The sequence below is a fragment of the Pleurodeles waltl genome, chromosome 9 (assembly GCF_031143425.1).
Source record: "Pleurodeles waltl isolate 20211129_DDA chromosome 9, aPleWal1.hap1.20221129, whole genome shotgun sequence".
Classification (NCBI taxonomy): Eukaryota; Metazoa; Chordata; class Amphibia; order Caudata; family Salamandridae; genus Pleurodeles; species Pleurodeles waltl.
In genome coordinates, this window is record NC_090448.1 from 461618555 (window position 1) to 461631812 (window position 13258).

At 48.2% G+C, this 13258-nt stretch overlaps 1 protein-coding gene across 3 annotated transcripts in view; it reads right to left on the reverse strand.

Moving 5' to 3' along the window:
* The window catches only part of MARK3 (microtubule affinity regulating kinase 3), a 383109-nt gene that overhangs the window by 127230 nt on the left and 242621 nt on the right, over positions 1-13258 (reverse strand). The gene's annotated exons all lie outside the window — the stretch shown is intronic.

The following is a 13258-nucleotide window of genomic DNA, read 5'->3' on the forward strand; positions in this document are numbered from 1 at the left end:
GACCATAATTCCTCCTAATCCCCCTCTTTTATGAGTATAAGAATGGACTTAGACACTGTAGGGGAACACTGCTCATGCAACTATGCCTTCAATTGTGTATGGTGCACCTTGCCTTAGGGTTATAAGGCCTGCTAGAGGGGTGACGTACCTATGCCACAGGCAGTGGTTTGTGGGCATGGCATTCTGAGGGGGGGTGCCATGTTGAATCTGTCTTTTTCTCCCGACTAGCACATACAAGCTGCAATGGCAGTGTGCATGTGCTTGGTGACTGGCCCCCAGGGTGGCATAAAACATGCTGCAGCTCTTGGGGACCTTCCCTGGCCACAGGGCCCTTGGTACCATGGGCATATTTTACAAGGGACTTAACTGTGTGCCAATTGTGGAAGCAATGGTACATTTTTAGGGAAACAACACTCGTGCTGGGGCCTGGTTAGCAGGATTCTCTCAGTCAAGTCAGCATCAATATCTGGCAAAATGTGTGGGGATTTTTTTTTGGGGTGGGGGGGGGGGGGGGGGGGGGGGAGGGTAAGCATACCAAAATGTGCGCTTTCCTACAGACTATCTGTGGGTTTGTCAATAGATTGCTTCAGAAAAAAAGGAGTAACCATTTTTAATTCTTTGGTGCTCTTTAAAGACCTCAATTAGAGGAGAATAAGAACTACCAAACAAACAAAAAAAAAGTCACACCATATTTTATACCAAATATTATGACATGCTGTGACTGCAATAGTGTCTTTTTGAGACTTTAAAAGCAGGTAAGAACATAACTAATGTCACAAAACAATGCTGTGCCATTTCAGGGCTTATGCACATCACCAAAAAATATCACCTTTGTAAGGAAATGCCTCCTTGGCATGGTTACCCCCTGACTTTTTGCCTTTGCTGATGCTATGTTTTGAATTGAAATTGTGCTAAGGCCTGCTAACCAGGCCCCAGCACCAGTGTTCTTTCCCTAAACCTGTACTTTTGTATCCACAATTGGCACACCCTGGCATCCAGATAAGTCCCTTGTAAATGGTACCCCTGGTACCAAGGGCCCTGATGCCAAGGAAGGTCTCTAAGGGCTGCAGCATATCTTATGCCACCCTGGAGACCCCTCACTCAGCACAGACACCCTGCTTGCCAGCTTGTGTGTGCTGGTGAGAACAAAACGAGTAAGTCGACATGGCACTCCCCTCAGGGTGCCATGCCAGCCTCTCACTGCCTATGCAGGTATAGATAAGTCACCCCTCTAGCAGGCCTTACAGCCCTAAGGCATGGTGCACTATACCATAGGTGAGGGCACCAGTGCATGAGCACTGTGCCCCTACAGTGTCTAAGCAATACCTTAGACATTGTAAGTGCAGGGTAGCCATAAGAGTATATGGTCTGGGAGTCTGTCATGAACGAACTCCACAGCACCATAATGGCTACACTGAAAACTGGGAAGTTTGGTATCAAACTTCTCAGCACAATAAATGCACACTGATGCCAGTGTACATTTTATTGTAAAATACACCCCAGAGGGCACCTTAGAGGTGCCCCCTGAAACCTTAACCAACTATCTGTGTAGGCTGACTGGTTCCAGCAGCCTGCCACACTAGAGACATGTTGCTGGCCCCATGGGGAGAGTGCCTTTGTCACTCTGAGGCCAGTAACAAAGCCTGCACTGGGTGGAGATGCTAACACCTCCCCCAGGCAGGAGCTGTCACACCTGGCGGTGAGCCTCAAAGGCTCACCCCTTTGTGCCAGCACCGCAGGACACTCCAGCTAGTGGAGTTGCCCGCCCCCTCCGGCCACTTCCCCCACTTTTGGCGGCAAGGCCGGAGAAAATAATGAGAATAACAAGGAGTCGTCACTGGCCAGTCAGGACAGCCCCTAAGGTGTCCTGAGCTGAAGTGACTAACTTTTAGAAATCCTCCATCTTGCAGATGGAGGATTCCCCAATAGGATTAGGGATGTGACCCCCTCCCCTTGGGAGGAGGCACAAAGAGGGTGTACCCACCCTCAGGGCTAGTAGCCATTGGCTACTAACCCCCCAGACCTAAACACGCCCTTAAATTTAGTATTTAAGGGCTCCCCTGAACCTAAGAATTTAGATTCCTGCAACTTACCGAAGAAGAAGACTGCTGAGCTGAAAACCCCTGCAGAAGAAGAAAGAAGACACCAACTGCTTTGGCCCCAGTCCTACCGGCCTGTCTCCTGCCTTCTAAAGAACCCTGCTCCAGCGACGCTTTCTCCAGGACCAGCGACCTCTGAATCCTCAGAGGACTGTCCTGCTTCCAAGAGACCAAGAAACTCCCGAGGACAGCGGCACTGCTCCAAAAGACCTGCGACTTTGTTTCAAGGAGCAGATTTAAAGACCCCCTGCAACTTCCCGCAAGAAGCGTGAGACTTGCAACACTGCACCCGGCGACCCCGACTCGACTGGTGGAGAACCAACCCCTCAGGGAGGACCCTCCGGCGACTCCGAGTCCGTGAGTAACCAAAGTTGTCCCCCCTGAGCCCCCACAGCGACGCCTGCAGAGGGAATCCCGAGGCTCCCCCTGACCGCGACTGCCTGAACTCCATTTCCCGACGGCTGGAAAAGACCCTGCACCCGCAGCCCCCAGCACCTAAAGGAACAGAACTCCTGTGCAGGAGTGACCCCCAGGAAGCCCTCTCCCTTGCTCAGGTGGTGGCTACCCCGAGGAGCCCCCCCCCTTGCCTGCCTGCAACGCTGAAGAGATCCCTTGATCTCTCATTGATTTCCATTGAAAACCCGACGCTTGTTTCTACACTGCACCCGGCCGCCCCAGTGCCGCTGAGGGTGTACTTTTTGTGTGAACTTGTTTCCCCCCCCGGTGCCCTACAAAACCCCCCTGGTCTGCCCTCCGAAGACGCGGGTACTTACCTGCTGGCAGACCGGAACCGGGGCACCCCCTTCTCTCCATTGAAGCCTATGCGTTTTGGGCACCTCTTTTGACCTCTGCACCTGACCGGCCCTGAGCTGCTGGTGTGGTAACGTTGGGGTTGCTCTGAACCCCCAATGGTGGGCTACTTTGGACCCAAACCTGAGACTTGTAAGTGATTTACTTACCTGACAAAAACTAACAAAAACTTACCTCCCAGGAACTGTGAAAATTGCACTAAGTGTCCACTTTTAAAACAGCTTATTGTGTTTTATGTGAAAAGTATACATGCTAATGTAATGATTCAAAGTTCCTAAAGTACTTACCTGCAATACCTGTCAAATGAGATATTACATGTAGAATTTGAACCTGTGGTTCTTAAAATAAACTAAGAAAATATATTTTTCTATAACAAAACCTATTGGCTGGATTTGTCTCTGAGTGTGTGTTCCTCATTTATTGCCTGTGTGTATGTACAACAAATGCTTAACACTACTCCTTGGATAAGCCTACTGCTCGACCACACTACCACAAAATAGAGCATTAGTATTATCTCTTTTTGCCACTATCTTACCTCTAAGGGGAACCCTTGGACTCTGTGCATGCTATTCCTTACTTTGAAATAGTGCATACAGAGCCAACTTCCTACATTGGTGGATCAGCGGTGGAGTACAAGACTTTGCATTTGCTGGACTACTCAGCCAATACCTGATCACACGACAAATTCCAAAAATTGTCATTAGAAATTGATTTTTTGCAATTTGAAATTTTTCTAAATTCTTAAAAGACCTGCTAGGGCCTTGTGTTAGTCCCTGTTAGCATTTCCTTTTAGAGTTTAAAAGTTTGGTAAAAGTTTGAATTAGATCCTAGAACTAGTTTTAGTTTCTTAAAAAGTATTCCAACTTTTAGAAGCATAATGTCTACTACAGATGTGAATGTGGTGGAACTTGACACCACACCTTACCTCCATCTACAGATGAGAGAGCTAAGGTCACTCTGTAAACTAAAGAAAATAGCAATGGGCTCCAGACCTTCCAAACTACAGCTCCAGGAGCTGTTGGCAGGGTTTGAGAGAGCCAACCCCTCTGAGGATGGCAACTCAGAGGATGATGATAGTGACTTGGAGGGTGATTCCCCCCCACCAGTCCTATCTAGGGAGAACAGGGCCTCTCAAGCCCTGACTCCACAAATAATAGTCAGAGATGCTGGTTCCCTCACAGGAGGGACCAACAACTCTGAAATCACTGAGGATAACTCCAGTGAAGAGGACATCCAGTTAGCCAGGATGGCCAAAAGATTGGCTTTGGAAAGACAGATCCTAGCCATAGAAAGGGAAAGACAAGAGATGGGCCTAGGAGCCATCAATGGTGGCAGCAACATAAATAGGGTCAGAGATTCTCCTGACATGTTGAAAATCCCTAAAGGGATTGTAACTAAATATGAAGATGGTGATGACATCACCAAATGGTTCACAGCTTTTGAGAGGGCTTGTGTAACCAGAAAAGTGAACAAATCTCACTGGGGTGCTCTCCTTTGGGAAATGTTCACAGGAAAGTGTAGGGATAGACTCCTCACACTCTCTGGAAAAGATGCAGAATCTTATGACCTCATGAAGGGTACCCTGATTGAGGGCTTTGGATTCTCCACTGAGGAGTATAGGATTAGATTCAGGGGGGCTCAAAAATCCTCGAGCCAGACCTGGGTTGACTTTGTAGACTACTCAGTAAAAACACTAGATGGTTGGATTCAAGGCAGTGGTGTAAGTAATTATGATGGGCTGTACAATTTATTTGTGAAAGAACACCTGTTAAGTAATTGTTTCAATGACAAACTGCATCAGCATCTGGTAGACCTAGGACCAATTTCTCCCCAAGAATTGGGAAAGAAGGCGGACCATTGGGTCAAGACTAGGGTGTCCAAAACTTCCACAGGGGGTGACCAAAAGAAAGGGGTCACAAAACCTCCCTAGGGGAAGGGTGGTGAGACAGCCAAAAACAAAAATAGTAAAGAGTCTTCTACAGGCCCCCAAAAACCTGCACAGGAGGGTGGGCCCAGAGCCTCTTCACAAAACAATTCTGGGTACAAGGGTAAAAACTTTGATCCCAAAAAGGCCTGGTGTCGTAGCTGTAGTCAGTCTGGACACCAAACTGGAGACAAGGCCTGTCCCAAGAAAGATACCACTTCTAACTCCACTCCAGCTAAAACTGGAATGGCCAGTCTCCAAGTGGGATCAACAGTGTGCCCAGAGCAAATCAGGTGTCACACTGAAGCTACATTAGTCTCTGAGGGTGGGGTGGATTTAGCCACACTGGCTGCCTGGCCCCCTAACCTGCAAAAATACAGGCAGCAGCTCTTAATTAATGGGACAAGTGTAGAGGGCCTGAGGGATACAGGTGCCAGTGTCACCATGGTGACAGAGAAACTGGTTTCCCCTGGCCAATACCTGGCTGGACAAACTTATCCAGTCACCAACGCTGACAATCAGACTACAGTACATCCCATGGCAATGGTAACTTTAGAGTGGGGAGGGGTCAATGGCCTGAAACAGGTGGTGGTCTCCTCAAATATCCCAGTAGACTGTTTGCTTGGAAATGACCTGGAGTCCTCAGCATGGGCTGAGGTAGAACTGAAAACCCATGCAGCCATGCTGGGTATCCCTGAACTGGTGTGTGTCAAGACAAGGGCACAGTGCAAGGCACAGGGTGAAAAAGTAGAGCTGGAGTCTGGAAGAAAGGCCCAGCCTACCAAGAGAAAAGGAAAGTCAGCTGGGAAACCAGCTGCAACACAGCAAGAAAAAGAGAACCTCTCTTCTCAGGAAGAAGTTCTGCCCTCTGAGGGAACTGAGCCTATGGAGCTGGAACCTTATCAGGTTGAGCTCTTAGGCCCAGGGGGACCCTCAAGGGAAGAGCTGTGTAAGGGACAAGAAACCTGTCCCTCTCTTGAAGGCCTTAGGCAGCAAGCTGCTGAAGAGTCCAAAGGCAAGAAAAATGGAACACATAGGGTCTATTGGGAAGATGGACTCCTGTACACGGAGGCAAGAGATCCCAAACCTGGTGCCACTAGGAGAGTGGTAGTGCCTCAGGGTTTCAGAGAGTTCATTCTGACCTTAGCCCATGATATTCCCCTTGCTGGGCATTTGGGACAAACCAAGACGTGGGAGAGGTTAGTCAACCACTTCTACTGGCCCAATATGTCCCAGAAGGTTAAGGAGTTTTGCCTCTCCTGCCCCACCTGTCAAGCCAGTGGTAAGACAGATGGGCATCCAAAGGCCCCCTCATTCCACTTCCAGTGGTGGGGGTCCCCTTTGAAAGAGTGGGTGTGGACATAGTTGGTCCACTAGAACCTCCCACAGCCTCAGGAAATATGTACATCCTAGTAGTAGTGGATCATGCTACTAGGTATCCTGAAGCTATTCCCCTTAGGTCGACTACTGCCCCTGCAGTAGCCAAGGCCCTCATTGGTATCTTTACCAGAGTGGGCTTCCCTAAGGAGGTGGTGTCTGACAGAGGTACCAACTTCATGTCAGCATACCTAAAACACATGTGGAATGAGTGTGGAGTGACTTATAAGTTCACTACACCCTATCATCCACAAACTAATGGCCTTGTTGAGAGATTCAACAAGACATTAAAAGGCATGATCATGGGGCTCCCAGAAAAACTCAAAAGGAGATGGGATGTCCTCCTGCCATGTCTGCTTTTCGCTTACAGAGAGGTGCCTCAGAAGGGAGTAGGGTTCTCACCCTTTGAACTTCTGTTTGGCCACCCTGTAAGGGGACCACTTGCTCTTGTTAAAGAAGGCTGGGAGAGACCTCTTCATGAGCCTAAACAAGACATAGTGGACTATGTACTTGGCCTTCGCTCAAGGATGGCAGAGTACATGGAAAAGGCAAGCAAAAACCTTGAGGCCAGCCAACAGCTCCAGAAGTGTTGGTATGACCAAAAGGCTGCACTGGTTGAATTTCAACCAGGGCAGAAAGTATGGGTTTTGGAGCCTGTGGCTCCCAGGGCACTTCAGGACAGATGGAGTGGCCCTTACCCAATCCTGGAAAAGAAGAGTCAGGTCACCTACCTGGTGGACCTAGGCACAAGCAGGAGCCCCAAGAGGGTGATCCATGTAAACCGCCTAAAACTCTTCCATGACAGGGCTGATGTAAATCTGTTGATGGTAACAGATGAGGACCAGGAAGCTGAGAGTGAGCCTCTCCCTGATCTCCTCTCATCAGACCCTAAAGATGGCTCAGTGGATGGAGTGATCTATTCAGACACCCTCTCTGGCCAACAGCAAGCTGACTGTAGGAAGGTCCTACAACAGTTTGCTGAGCTCTTTTCCCTAACCCCTGGTCAGACACACCTGTGTACCCATGATGTGGACACAGGAGACAGCATGCCTGTCAAAAACAAAATCTTCAGACAGTCTGATCAAGTTAAGGAAAGCATCAAGGTGGAAGTCCACAAGATGCTGGAATTGGGAGTAATTGAGTACTCTGACAGCCCCTGGGCTAGCCCAGTGGTCTTAGTCCCCAAACCTCACACCAAAGAAGGAAAGAGAGAGATGAGGTTTTGTGTGGACTACAGAGGACTTAACTCTGTCACCAAGACAGATGCCCATCCCATTCCTAGAGCTGATGAGCTGATTGATAAATTAGGGGCTGCCAAATTCTTAAGTACCTTTGACTTAACAGCAGGGTACTGGCAAATCAAAATGGCCCCTGGAGCAAAAGAAAAGACAGCATTCTCCACACCTGATGGGCATTATCAGTTCACTGTTATGCCCTTTGGTTTAAAGAATGCCCCTGCCACCTTCCAAAGGTTGGTGAATCAAGTCCTTGCTGGCTTGGAGTCCTTCAGTGCAGCTTATCTTGACGATATTGCTGTCTTTAGCTCCAACTGGCAGGATCACCTGGTCCACCTGAAGAAGGTTTTGAAGGCTCTGCAATCTGCCAGCCTCTCTATCAAGCCATCCAAATGCCAGATAGGACAGGGAACTGTGGTTTACTTGGGACACCTTGTAGGTGGTGGCCAAGTTCAGCCACTCCAGCCTAAGATCCAGACTATTCTGGACTGGGCAGCTCCAAAAACCCAGACTCAAGTCAGGGCATTCCTTGGCTTGACTGGGTACTACAGGAGGTTTGTGAAGGGATATGGATCCATTGTGACAGCCCTCACAGAACTCACCTCCAAGAAAATGCCCAAGAAAGTAAACTGGACTGTAGAATGCCAACAGGCCTTTGACACCCTGAAACAAGCTATGTGCACAGCACCAGTTCTAAAAGCTCCAGATTACTCCAAGCAGTTCATTGTGCAGACAGATGCCTCTGAACATGGGATAGGGGCAGTTTTGTCCCAAACAAATGATGATGGCCTTGACCAGCCTGTTGCTTTCATTAGCAGGAGGTTACTCCCCAGGGAGCAGCGTTGGAGTGCCATTGAGAGGGAGGCCTTTGCTGTGGTTTGGTCCCTGAAGAAGTTGAGACCATACTTCTTTGGTACTCACTTCCTAGTTCAGACTAACCACAGACCTCTCAGATGGCTGATGCAAATGAAAGGTGAAAATCCAAAACTGTTGAGGTGGTCCATCTCCCTACAGGGAATGGACTTTATAGTGGAACACAGACCTGGGACTGCCCATGCCAATGCAGATGGCCTTTCCAGGTTCTTCCACTTAGAAAATGAAGACTCTCTTGGGAAAGGTTAGTCTCATCCTCTTTCGTTTGGGGGGGGGGGGGGTGCCCCCTGAAACCTTAACCAACTATCTGTGTAGGCTGACTGGTTCCAGCAGCCTGCCACACTAGAGACATGTTGCTGGCCCCATGGGGAGAGTGCCTTTGTCACTCTGAGGCCAGTAACAAAGCCTGCACTGGGTGGAGATGCTAACACCTCCCCCAGGCAGGAGCTGTCACACCTGGCGGTGAGCCTCAAAGGCTCACCCCTTTGTGCCAGCACCGCAGGACACTCCAGCTAGTGGAGTTGCCCGCCCCCTCCGGCCACGGCCCCCACTTTTGGCGGCAAGGCCGGAGAAAATAATGAGAATAACAAGGAGGAGTCACTGGCCAGTCAGGACAGCCCCTAAGGTGTCCTGAGCTGAAGTGACTAACTTTTAGAAATCCTCCATCTTGCAGATGGAGGATTCCCCAATAGGATTAGGGATGTGACCCCCTCCCCTTGGGAGGAGGCACAAAGAGGGTGTACCCACCCTCAGGGCTAGTAGCCATTGGCTACTAACCCCCCAGACCTAAACACGCCCTTAAATTTAGTATTTAAGGGCTCCCCTGAACCTAAGAATTTAGATTCCTGCAACTTACCGAAGAAGAAGACTGCTGAGCTGAAAACCCCTGCAGAAGAAGAAAGAAGACACCAACTGCTTTGGCCCCAGTCCTACCGGCCTGTCTCCTGCCTTCTAAAGAACCCTGCTCCAGCGACGCTTTCTCCAGGACCAGCGACCTCTGAATCCTCAGAGGACTGTCCTGCTTCCAAGAGACCAAGAAACTCCCGAGGACAGCGGCACTGCTCCAAAAGACCTGCGACTTTGTTTCAAGGAGCAGATTTAAGGACCCCCTGCAACTCCCCGCAAGAAGCGTGAGACTTGCAACACTGCACCCGGCGACCCCGACTCGACTGGTGGAGAACCAACACCTCAGGGAGGACCCTCCGGCGACTGAGAGTAACCAAAGTTGTCCCCCCTGAGCCCCCACAGCGACGCCTGCAGAGGGAATCTTGAGGCTCCCCCTGACCGCGACTGCCTGAACTCCATTTCCCGACGGCTGGAAAAGACCCTGCACCCGCAGCCCCCAGCACCTAAAGGAACGGAACTCCTGTGCAGGAGTGACCCCCAGGAAGCCCTCTCCCTTGCTCAGGTGGTGGCTACCCCGAGGAGCCCCCCCCTTGCCTGCCTGCAACGCTGAAGAGATCCCTTGATCTCTCATCGATTTCCATTGAAAACCCGATGCTTGTTTCTACACTGCACCCGGCCGCCCCAGTGCCGCTGAGGGTGTACTTTTTGTGTGAACTTGTTTCCCCCCCCCGGTGCCCTACAAAACCCCCCTGGTCTGCCCTCCGAAGACGCGGGTACTTACCTGCTGGCAGACCGGAACCGGGGCACCCCCTGCTCTCCATTGAAGCCTATGCGTTTTGGGCACCTCTTTTGACCTCTGCACCTGACCGGCCCTGAGCTGCTGGTGTGGTAACGTTGGGGTTGCTCTGAACCCAAACCTGAGACTTGTAAGTGATTTACTTACCTGACAAAAACTTACCTCCCCAGGAACTGTGAAAATTGCACTAAGTGTCCACTTTTAAAACAGCTTATTGTGTTTTATGTGAAAAGTATACATGCTAATGTAATGATTCAAAGTTCCTAAAGTACATACCTGCAATACCTGTCAAATTAGATATTACATGTAGAATTTGAACCTGTGGTTCTTAAAATAAACTAAGAAAATATATTTTTCTATAACAAAACCTATTGGCTGGATTTGTCTCTGAGTGTGTGTTCCTCATTTATTGCCTGTGTGTATGTACAACAAATGCTTAACACTACTCCTTGGATAAGCCTACTGCTCGACCACACTACCACAAAATAGAGCATTAGTATTATCTCTTTTTGACACTATCTTACCTCCAAGGGGAACCCTTGGACTCTGTGCATGCTATTCCTTACTTTGAAATAGTGCATACAGAGCCAACTTCCTACAACCTACTTTCTGAAATCACAGATTCTATAATATGTATCCATTTATTTAAAAATATATGAATGTCTAATGTCAGCGTTCCTGCCTACTTTAACATTAAAATCACACAGATAATACACAAAATCATTTTGCTAATATAGCAAAACATCTTAACTCCAGCATTCATTTAGGTCTTCATAAAAGAGACACACTTTAGCCCATTCTCTGCTAAGCCTTTCCCCTCCAATGCTAAGCCTTTTTTTGGGCTATTTGGGGTACTTTATGCATAGGCCTCCATAATGTTTGCCCACACAGGATAACAATGCCAAATTTGCGTTCCCCTCCCCCCCCCAAAAAAAAAACATCCAGGGGATTCAAAAAGTCCCCAGGGTCTGTGTATTCCAGTGGAGGAGGCAGAGAAAATAGCCCAAATGAGGTTTTGGGGGAAACACTGTGTAGGAAGCTGGCTTTTTATGTGGTATATCAATACCTAGATATACTGTGTAAAGAGTCCAAGGGTTCACTCATGAGTGGACAGGGGCTTGCTATTCAAGTGCTCTATCTGGAGGTAGTGTCGTCGAGCAGCCTTTGGCTTAACACAGACGAGTGTAAGACATCCACAAATACACACAATGGTCAATAAATGAAATACTACTCAAAAATGACTTGGACTACTCACCAATTTATAAAAATATTAAGTATCTTTATATATGTTTAGGCATTAGAGAAAAATTGTTCAGGTAAGTGCGTTTTTAAATATACATTTCTTTCCACTTTAAAAAGTAGACAGTGCAATTTCTGACTCTGCAATGTTATCCTATTGCAGGGAGAACACGTTCTGCAAACAGGTAGAGTACAGCAACATACAAGATAAATCTCCAGGAGTTAAGGTGAGTGGTGGGCAAGGACCAAGGCAGCACCAGCAGTACACCACCAGCGACACAGTAACAGCCAAGTGCAATGTGCACAACAGTGTCAGGTGCAATGGAGATCGGTCACTGCGAAAAGAGGCTGCAGGCTCTGGACAGGAAGGTAGCTGGGCTGAACCAATAGTGAGGCTAAGGCCTCATGATGCCTGGGCACAAGTAGGCACTTTTGGACCTCTTCTCCATGGCTCAGGTGCGGGGTGGAGGTTGTAGGAAAGTACCCTCTTTTTGGCATGGTTACCGCCACTTTTTGCCTGCTGTCAGTGTGTTTTGACTGTGTTCACTGGGATCCTCCTAAACAGGACCCCAGTGATTGTGCTCTCCTACAAATTTAGTTGCTCTGGTACTTCTTACACCCCACAATTGGCATACTGGTGTACCCCTGTAAGTCCACAGTTTATGGTGCCTAGGTACCCAGGGCATTGGTACACCGGGGTCCCCCATGGGATACATGTATTATGCCACCCATGGGAGCCCACGCAAACTGTGTCTGCAGGCCTGCCACTTGCAGCCTGTGTGAAAAGGTGAATGTATCCTCTCACTGCTGGTTACTACACCAGGTCACTGTAAGTCACCCCTATGGCAGGCCCTCCTAGCTCAAAGGGCAGGGTGCAGGTCCCCATGCCAGACAGAGGGGACTTTCCTCACGCAGAGAGAACCATGCATCAAATATAATGCACCCTACCTTAAGGCTCAAAGGCCTGCTGTAGGGATGAATTACATATACTTAGATGCAGTGACCAGGACACAGAACACAATGGGGGTGCCATGTTGTGTTTTCGCCTGGCTTGCACCAAGACACTCAGACTACCAAGGAAGCTGTGTGCATCTGGTATTGGGGTGTCCCTCAGGATGGCACAATGAGTGCTGTAGTCCTTAGGGACCTTCCCCACTACTCAGGCCCTTGGTACCAGGGGCACCCCTTACTAGGGACGTGTAAGGATAGGAGCGTGTGACAAATTGTACACACTGTTACCTGTTTTTAGTGAAAGGGCACTGGGGAGCCATTTAGCATGGACCCAGTGCACAAATGTTGAAAGACCTCCGTAGCAGTGAGAAACAAGTGGGGGTGGACCAAGTCAAAAGGGAGCACTTTCCCATTGTGATAAGTCTTCTTGCCAAATTAAGGCAAAACTGAAGTATTACAAACTGACATTTTTGCCATCTGCCCAAAACTCTTGGAAACTTCCTGTGACAGACCTCATTGAAACAATGTGTGTTGTGCAGATGCAACAACATTATTATGCCTAAATGATCATTTACATGTTTTTCTCTTCTCTTTATTCAAAGGAAAATGACAAAAGGCAGCAACTCTGCTGTATATGTAAACCCATTTTTTAATTTTTATTTAAATTAATACCGGGCTAACTGGCGTTAGCCAATATTAAAAGATTTAAAAAGTAAATATTGCTCTCTTATACATAGTGTTAATTTTGTTCTGAAAAAGATTTTTGTCTCCTGTTGAAAAAAAAATTCTAGAACCAAACCAATGTGGGAGCATTTACAAATGTCAGCAAAGATACCTTCATTGAGAAAATAGATTGACAGTATACACTTTACGTTGACTCAATCCTAGGGCAAATAATTAATGTAGATGCTACAAAGGGCTTCCCACAAGTAACATGGCTGCTCCCTTCTCAGGAGAACTGTCTGGGTAAACAAAGAAAGCTTCTTTTAGTTTTCTTCTGTTTTTATTTTTACTGCGCTCATGGTGGAAAGGGTATTTTTCTGTCTTTGTCCTAAAGCGTTCACACAGGATACACAATGGCATAAAAAGTAATCCAATGTGTAGTCTA